The following is a 9,046-nucleotide window of genomic DNA, read 5'->3' as shown; positions in this document are numbered from 1 at the left end:
CTTTTTGGAATTTGCTTCCAATTTGCTGGATGATTTTGGCTGGAAGGCACCTTTGGAGCTCATCTTGTCCTGCGACCTGCTCGGTGCACTCAAACCAAACCAGGTCACTTGGGGACATGTCCAGCTGTGTCCTGAACACCCCCAAGTCGACCAGATAGTCTCGAAGGTCTTTTCCAACCTTAATGATTTTGGGATTCCTAGTGGTGTCCGTGCAGGGACACGGGAAGGGTAAAGCAGTTCCTTGCTCTCCCCCCCATCCTGCTTTTGCTGTAGCCACCTGAGGTGGTCCTACACCAGCTGGACCCACAGCGATGGACAAAACCCTCCAGACATCTCAGGCTGGATCGAATCACCAAAGTGTTTATGCTTTCTGTTTAAAGGGGAATATCCCCCAGCCAGAAACCCCAGGGCTGGACGACCTGCCCCAAAGCTCCCATCCCAACCAGAGGCAGTTCTGGCAGAGGAAGGGGTGCGAGTTTCCTAAGCTGGATGGGAGCCACCGACCTTCAGCCGAAGGACACTCTCTGCCCTACCGATCTGTTCTGTTTTCTTCCCTCATTAATGCTCCTTCCGTGCCCGACAGTTGTGATTTGAATAATTTGGCCTGATTAGTGTTTACACAGCAACACTTGGAGGCAACGAAGCCATGCGACAGCCAGCAGCCGACTCAAGGCTCCGAAATGCTGCTTTGCTGGGTTTCCTACTCAAAAAGGGCTCACACACCCATAAAAAAAAAACAAAAAACAAAAAACTATGCTGTGAGGTTAGGTGCCTTGAAATATGTTGGCAAATCACAGCCAGGTCTCATCTTGGAGCACAGCTCCCAAATATCCTGGGTTCTTGCAGGATTTTAGCAGGATTAAATTGATGGGGGACGGGGTTCCTCCCCTAGTGTTGGCACTGAAGGAATCCGCTTCTCCTGCTCAGCACCTGCACAGCTCCAAATAATGCCAAGAGATGGTGTAGCCACGGCCAGAGAGCCAAGGATGGGTAGGAGATGGGGGAAAAATGAGAGAAGGGAGTGAAGGTATTGCACCAGGGAGAAACAGGGGGATTTAGGGAGAAATGAGGGTTATGGAAATACCTGGGAGTCTCATGCGAGCGGGTGAAAGAAACTAGGGGATGTGGGGCACAAGCTTATAGGCTGTAAGGATTCATCCATTGCATCTTCGCCTATTTTTCTTGATCAAAGACCATATTTCAAAGGTTGCTGGGGATGCAGAACCCCTTCTAGTGAATCTTCCGCCCTTCTTCATCTCTGCAGGCAGAGTGGTGTTATCTGAGTTTTTTTTTCCTTTTTTTTTTTTTCCTTTTTTTTTTTTTTTCAGGGGAAGCTGAAGTCCTGCCCCCTACTTCAAAGGTGCCGGTGGACACTGTGATCCTTGAAAACATTATGTGCAGAGCCAGGAAGGTTCCTCCTGCTTCTGCCCCCAGCCATCCCTGCCCTTCTCCCCTCTCCTTGGGGCTGAGCACCCATCCTCAGATGGCTCCAGGAGTGCCCTGGCAGCCCCCAAATCCCCATAGGAAGTGTCCCGGGGCAGGACACCTGAATGAAGGGGATCTGAGTGACTTTGGTGCAGTTTTGAGCTCTCCCAGCTAGCAGGGGAGCTCTGAGTGCAGCAATGCTGATGTGCCAAGGGCAAAAAGGGATGGGATTGGGGCTAGGATTAAGCTTCAGGGATTCTTCTGAGCACCGGTCCCTGGGGAGTTTCCATATTTCCTTCTTTATTTGACACCGTGCATGGGCACATTTGTTCCTGGACATGCAGGGATGTCCAAATGAACACAAGCTTGGATTTTCTCACTCTTTTATTATTATTATTTATTCCTGAAAAAGGCTAAAATGCATTTAAAGTGGATGTTCACCCATGCCCACATGCACCCCAGGTGCTCTCCCCGCAGCCGGCTGGGAAGAGCCCAGCCTGGCTGGGAGCCCTCACGCCCTCTAAACACCAGCATTTCTGCCTCTCCTTTTTCTGCCAGCTCATGGCACTGCCAAGGAAATGAGAAAGCATTCCCTCCTGGCTGCAGGAATTCATAACCAGCTCACTGAGATGAACAGCACCGGCGTTCACGGCTCGGCGAGCAGGGATGCTCAACTCTCCGGTGCTCCTGGCTCTGCGAGGAGCTGGTGCCAAGAACCCGAGCTTGGTTTGTGCTGCCTCTATGCTCATCTCCACCTGGCTTCCACCATGCCATCCTCCCCCTGGATGGGTTTGTACAGCCCCTTGCATGGGGAGACCTCTGGGTGATACGAGCAGGATGTAGGAAATGTCCCCAGGGGTCAGAGCATGGTCCCTTGAGCCCACGCTGGATGAAGAGATCCTTTTTGGGGAGGTTTATCGAGTCTGGCACCTTTCAATGCTCTTCCACAGCATCCTCACCCCAGGGGTTGGTGATGCTGGACGGGACATCCCAACCCAGCATCCACTTATGGACCTGCTGCCCATGATGGTTTCTAGCTCTTTTCCCACCCTCCAGGTGCTTCCTGACACCCGCTGTGCCCTGAGTTAATTTATTTACCCATTTTAAACCTATTTCCTGCTGGTTTTGCCACTTTCTCTCATACATCACTTGCCATTCTCACATTTATGGCCACTCCACATGGCCAGGTCTTGGTGCAGAGGACAGATCAGGCGCTGGTTAGCTTGGACAGAGCCTCATGCACGTCCACTGCTGGATAAGCATCCTGATGGAGAAACACTTGAGAAACGTTTATGGGAATGTGACATCTCCGAGAATCCCAGATCTGTCAAATCAGGCCAGGGACCAGCAGTTCAGAAGTTGTTTGGAGTTGTTTGGGTTGGGGGTGGCTGACAAACAGATAGACGACCGGCGTCATTCCTAAGTGTCACAGAATCAGAGAAAAACACCCAAAAAAAAAAAAGAAAAAAGTGTGTGCATCAACACTCTGAGCTGATACCGTGAGAAGAAAGATCAGGACAAACGAGAAAATTGCGTGTGGCTTCATTAACTCCATCCCCCAAACAAATCGCAGCTCGGCCCCCGAGGAAGCCGGGCAATTTCTGAAGCAGCAGAAGGTCAGGGATGGATGCTGAGGGATGGATGCTGAGGGATGCGTTTCTGCCCACACCACGGTGCAGACGTGCTGCCGGCCGCCGCGCTCCCACTGCATGGAATGAGCTCAGCATATGAAAGGAGAGGGCTGGCGCCGAGCGGGGATGGGGAAGAAGCACGATCTTCCCTGGACAAGCTGGCAACAAGGAGACAAAAAAACCTTTCCACGGTGAATTAACCCAGTTGTGTCTGGAGCTGCATCCCCCCTTCCTGCCTGCCTTTGCTCCCCGGAGTGAAGTGCGGGGTGGAAGTTGGTCTTGCTGGTAGAAGGAGGCTGGAGGATGAACGTGGGTTGTTTGAGCTGGGGTAATGCAGCTCAAAAAATAAAAAATAGATTCAGAGCCCAAGGAGTATGGAGATCCCATGTGGGGGTAAGGAATTCCATAGAGGATTGGTCTGTCCGTGGTGGTTGAACCCCTTCTTGCCCAAGACCTTAGAAGGATGGCAGAGGCTCAGAGGTGGGTCCGAAGGTGATGATACAGCCCAAAAATGAGACTCCAAGCAGATCAGGGTGCCTTCATCCCACTGAAATCCTGTGCCTGCTCAGCCCCTGCCACGACAGAGATGGCCACTGCCCTTGCTGTGATCCTGCAGACCCCAGTCCAGCTGCAGCTCCTGGTTTTTGGCTGTTGTACCTGCACACCATAGACCAGCTGCCCACAGAAGTGGCTGTGCGGGGAGCTTTTGCTGTGTTTTTAAGAAGCTCAGAGGTCCTCGAAGCCTCTCGGCTCAGGATTTAGGCTTCAGGTCTGCTTTTACGCAGTGCTCTGAGCCCCATGGCAGCCAAGAGAACCTGGAGGCAGCCGGTGTGGGACAAACACCAACAACCCAGCCAAGAAAATATCCAAAAACATCATTAAACAGTAAAGCAAGACCGGCACAGTTTGTATTTATTTCCTCTCTAATTATGTCCTCTTTCCTAATGAGATACTGAGGACAGATGGGCTGCGTGAGCGAAAAACATTTAATTTATTTATTTATTTTTCCTACTCCATCTCTGAATTTTACAAAGAGATGCTGAAAGGAAAGGCAAAATTTGGAGTGCTTGGGATGGGAAGGAAGGAGAAGCCACCCAGGCAGGGCTCCGTGTGGCACCGTCCCTGTCCTCCAACCGTCCATCCAAGGGGACCTTGTGCTCACACCGAGGTGCATGCATGCTTTTGCATGGATGCACACCAAACACACAGCCACGTGCACACACAAGGGCATGCTTTGTGGGCTGTGCATGGTGTGTAAAACTGGTGTGCCAGCACACGTGCACAGAGGCACTTGCACACCCGCCGCGGCACGCGCAAACGCACTGCAGTTCGCACCCTGGATGCTTCTCCCCAGCCAGAGATCTCTTTACTTGTCTGAGGCTAATTAATGGCTTTTGGCAGCCACATTAATAAATGATAATCCCTTCATAACAGTGCGTGCAGCCCTCAAAACCCCAGGATCTCTGATGTGCCTTCCTGAGTGCTTGCTGCTGGCTCTGAGCCCTCGTACTTCCCTGCGAGCATCCTCACCTTGGTCGGCCGAGGCAGCGGCGTTCTGGGAGAAGCTGGCATTGTGCTGGTTTTACTGGGGTGGCTTTGCTGATGCTCCATCCCTGCCCCCTTCAAGTTTTGTTGTCTTCCTGGTTTAGCAAGGTCTGGTTGTTAATTGGGAGCTTTGGCACTGCTGTGTCCTCGTCCTGGTCCAGTTGGACAAGAGCATCCTGGATATGTCACGGGGAGAAATGTGCTTGTGGGTACCTACCGTGGGGCTTGGAGATGGAAATGAAATAAAATATATATATATATATATATTTTTTTTTTAAAAGAGAAAAAACATTTTCATGGAGGGAGGAATATTAATGCCTGTGTTCTGAGGGAATGCCCCCAGCACAAGGACATCATCCCCTGTCCTTTCAGACCAGCACAGCCCCTAGGAGGAGGCAGCTCAGGTACGGAGGCAGCTCCCTGAGCTCCAAACCCTCCCTCTCTCCTCTCCTGGGCGATGAAGGGGCCGACGAGCACGAAATCCATGGCACGAAATCCATGGCATGAAATCCATGGCAACCCGGTCGGCAGCCTCGCAGCCACCGCCTCGCTGCCTCCCCTCCCGGCGCGCCTTTGTCTGCCGCTGGTGCATCCCTGCGGTCCCCATGGGTTTGGTTTTTTGTGGTTTTTTTTTTTTTGTTCCCCTCCTGGATTTCTCTCGCTGGGAGCTGGCACAGCAGCCTCTGACAAGTAGCCAGCAAAACAACTTGTGGCTGCAAATCTGGGTGTTCCCCTTTGAAAAAAGAAAAAAAAAAAAGACCCTACAATAACAAACCTGGAGGCGAAGCAGTTTGTCCCCTCTGGGATCCACTACTTGGACTCAGTAAATGCCTGTTGCTTGCGAGCAGCCCTGCCGAAAAGAACCCACAGCCTGTGATTTGCACATGGGGGTCAAGGTCTGCAAGTACAGCCTGCAGAGCACAAACCAGCAGCCACGGGGGAATTTTGTTCCCTTTCTAAGCAAACCAGACCAAAAGGAACCCCCCCAGAGCCTAAATCCCTTCTTGCTGAGCCCGCTCCAGGTGTGAAATCCTTGCTTTTAGGGCAGCCCCAAATCTTGAATCCACCCCTCACTGCTCTGGCAGCTTCCCCCAGCAAAAAAAAACCTCCTCCAGTGCATGAAACCCCTCGGGGGACCTGGATGAGATGGGCTGAGCTTTCTCACCCCAGCAGCGATTTCAGCGTTGTACTGTTGCCAGACACTGCTGGCTTCTCCCCTGCCCCCTTAGCAATCTCCCTGGGAGACTGGGGCGAGCCCCGAGGAATCCCAGGCTGGGCATGCACGGGAAGGAGCAGCGCCTTGCACGGATTTTGCACTGTACAAGCAGGTTGCAAGCAAGCCCCAGCTCCCCAGGGCTCAGCTGCCTGCCTCCTGGGATTCCTCCCCTTCTCCTCCAGCATCGTTTTCTCCCCTTCTCCTCCAGCACCATTTTCTCCCCATCTCTGGCTCTGATTTTCACGAGATACCCACGCAAAATGCACCCACGGGTGCAGCCCATCAGGGCAGGGCGTTTCTCCAGCACCCAGAGGAGGAGCCCAGACACCTGGAGTGATGCTCGCCTTATCCTCAGCTCCTGCTGGAGCTGCTGGTGCTGCTCCTGCTGGAGGATAAGCATCTGCTTGCAGCCCAGGCTGGCTCCAGCCCAGCACGAGCACAAAGAGGGCTTTGTGAAGGGGATGCACAAAGCCACGGGGCAGAGCTGCTTGGGGAGGGGACCGGAGGCCCATCCACAAAGCGGGTCCCTTGGGGGGGAAGCTAAAAGGAGACCTTTCTCCCTTCTCTTTCTCTCTTTCCAGGCGGAGAGCGGCGCGTCGTAATTAACGGGCTGCAGGTGATCAAAGTCCCGCAGCCCCTAAAGGGAAGCGAGGAGGAGAAGGGTGGGGGGAACAAAGGGGTAGGAGCAAACTCTCCCTGCAGGGCAGGGCTCTGAAAAGCAGACGAGCTGAGCTCGGGGGGCTGGAGGCTGGCCACGAGCTCGACAGCAGCTTCACATCCTACAGGTTGCAATGTTGATGGCCAGGTTTGGCTCTTCCCCACCGCTTAGAGCAAGGGAAGGCAGCGTGATCAGAGGGGAAAAGCATCCTCCTGTGCTCTTAACAGGACCAAAATCCTCGGCCAGGCTGGCTGGGTAGACTCATGTAGCCCTGCTGGAAGAGAGGAGGACTCCTGCCCCTGAACCCTCCTCCCTATCCCCATTCACCCCCCTCCTGTGCATTACCACAAGGGTTTGGGGTCATTGTATGGGAGAGAAAAAAAAAGAGGTGGGAAGGGGTCAGCAGGCAGCAGGTTGGCACCTGGAAGGGATCCAGGCCAGTTCCAGCGAGAGCAGGGCTGGCCCTGTTCCTAGCCCAGTTTTCTAGGGAAGAAAACCGGGCACCATCAGGGGCTCGGGGCGGCTATGTGCCAGCCTCATCTCCTCCCTTCCTGCACCCAAACCCATCCGATGTCCCCAGGCAGTGCCAGAGGGAAAAAAACACTGGATTTAGGACTCTGGACCTCAGGAGAGATGATTTCAGCTCATTCAGGGAGCTGAGAAGTTGTTGGGGAGGGGTGTGGGGAAGGTGTCTGAGACAGCTGGTTGATTTTTTTTATTTTTTTTAAAAGAAAACTTATTCAGAGCTTGGGAACAAGCCCTGCCTTTGCACATGAAAATGAGGAATTTCAGCACAAAGCCCGCTCGGTTAATTAAGACACTTCTTGGTGAACGGAGCTGCTAAAAGGGAGCATACAAGAAATGGAAATAAGGAGAGCAAATGAAAGAGGAGTGCCAAGGCAGTGCTCGGGTACTGAGGGATAAAAGCAGCGGGGCTGGCACCCAGCTGGGGCACAGGCTGGCCAGGGATGCTAAGGGCAACAAGAAGGGCTTTACGAGATTTTAATGGCACACTTCGGGGAAACTGGGGGCTTGCTGCCGGATGGGGGGATAGCTTAGCACTGGGTGGTTGTGGAAAAGGTTGGATACCTTGTTTTTTTTTCCTCAGTTTTCATTTCTCCAAGCTTCTGCACAGAACATTTTTTTTTTTTATTCCACTTGCATCTTGCTACCGAGATGTCTAGGGAGCATCCTGGCATCTCTGGGATCACCATTCAGAGCAGGCTGTTTGGCAGCTAATGAATCCTAGAATCATTAAGGTTGGAAAAGACCTCCAGACCTCCAAGTTCATCCGGTCTAACCATGCAACCCAGATAATTACCATTTTATAGTCACCTTTCCTAATGAGCTGGCCAACCCTCCCCATGGGGATCTTAGAGGACTGGGGGTCTCTGTGATGGGTGGGCTTAGAAGAGCACCCAAGTCAGGAAGAATAACTTATTTGGGACTTTTTTTCTTTGTTTTTGTGCTGTGGCATTGTTTGTGCTAGCAAACCAAACAGGCAAAGTGTTTGCTGGGAGCTAACTCTTTGGTGGCCATCATGGACTACAGCATGGTTTAGACATGGGACAATGATCCCCAGGCAAGGTGTGGGGTTTTGTGTGGGTCAGGGATCGCTCCCAAGATGTGGTCTGGCTGTGGTTGCCCTGTTTTGTGGTTAATAGCATGGATATAACAAGATTGACCACTTGGCCCGATTGAGTCCTGGTTCCTGGTGGAGAAGCAGCCCTTGGAGGTCCCCTCTGATCCTGCATTTTCATGGGAGGTGTATATATCATGAAAATTTCTTCTCCAAGCCTTGGCTTGGAATTGCATTTAGAAATTGTCCCTTTGGAAGACTTGTGAGTCATTAGTGATTGCTGGATGACGAGGAAGGTTTACCTAACCCCATCCTGACTGTTGTGCAGGGCAGGCTGAGCGTGCCAAGGCGATCCCATCTGAAACCCAAGGCCAGAAGGTCCCTGGCTATACCTCTGGGGCAAGCAGTCGGCCATCCCACATCTCATTTTTCAAGGCATAACTGGAGGATAAATGTTCTACCTTGCTGGGGTGGCTGGAAGATGCTGACCTTGGCGGATCTCTCGCTGTGAACAGCGCTCCCATTTCCCATCCAGCAGCCATCCTCAATCTCAAGCAGCTGGGGGAATTCCCGCTGCCTCCCAGAGCATTCCCCATCCCAAAGAAATCTCCTTGTGGCACCCTGCGTTTTTGGAGCAGCTCCTTCCTGCCCCCATTGTTCCCACGGCGCAGAGACAATGATCTCAGACGGCAGCGCTCTTGAAACCCCTCCAGAAAGCTGTGATTTACGAGCAGCCTGTTCCAACTGGCAGGGGGAATTTGTCAGTGGAACAAAAACATTGTGCAATTCCTCCTTCCTCCTCTTCCCCCTCCGAGAGGCAGGCAGGAGCATGTCGGGGAGCCCTCCACTGAGGAGAAGAGATTTTGGGGAAAGGTTTGGTGAAGCATTGGGCATCTTCTGCCCAGACCTCTCCTGGTAGCCAACCCAGGGCACACCAAGCTGCTGAAGGCAACCAGGATGGCTTGGCTGCCCCAGGATTTGAACCACAGGGA

This window comes from Netta rufina (genome assembly GCF_964035555.1).
Source record: "Netta rufina genome assembly, chromosome: 3".
Lineage (NCBI taxonomy): Eukaryota > Metazoa > Chordata > Aves > Anseriformes > Anatidae > Netta > Netta rufina.
The sequence above is the reverse complement of the archived record's forward strand: the minus strand, read 5'-3'. Positions refer to the sequence as shown.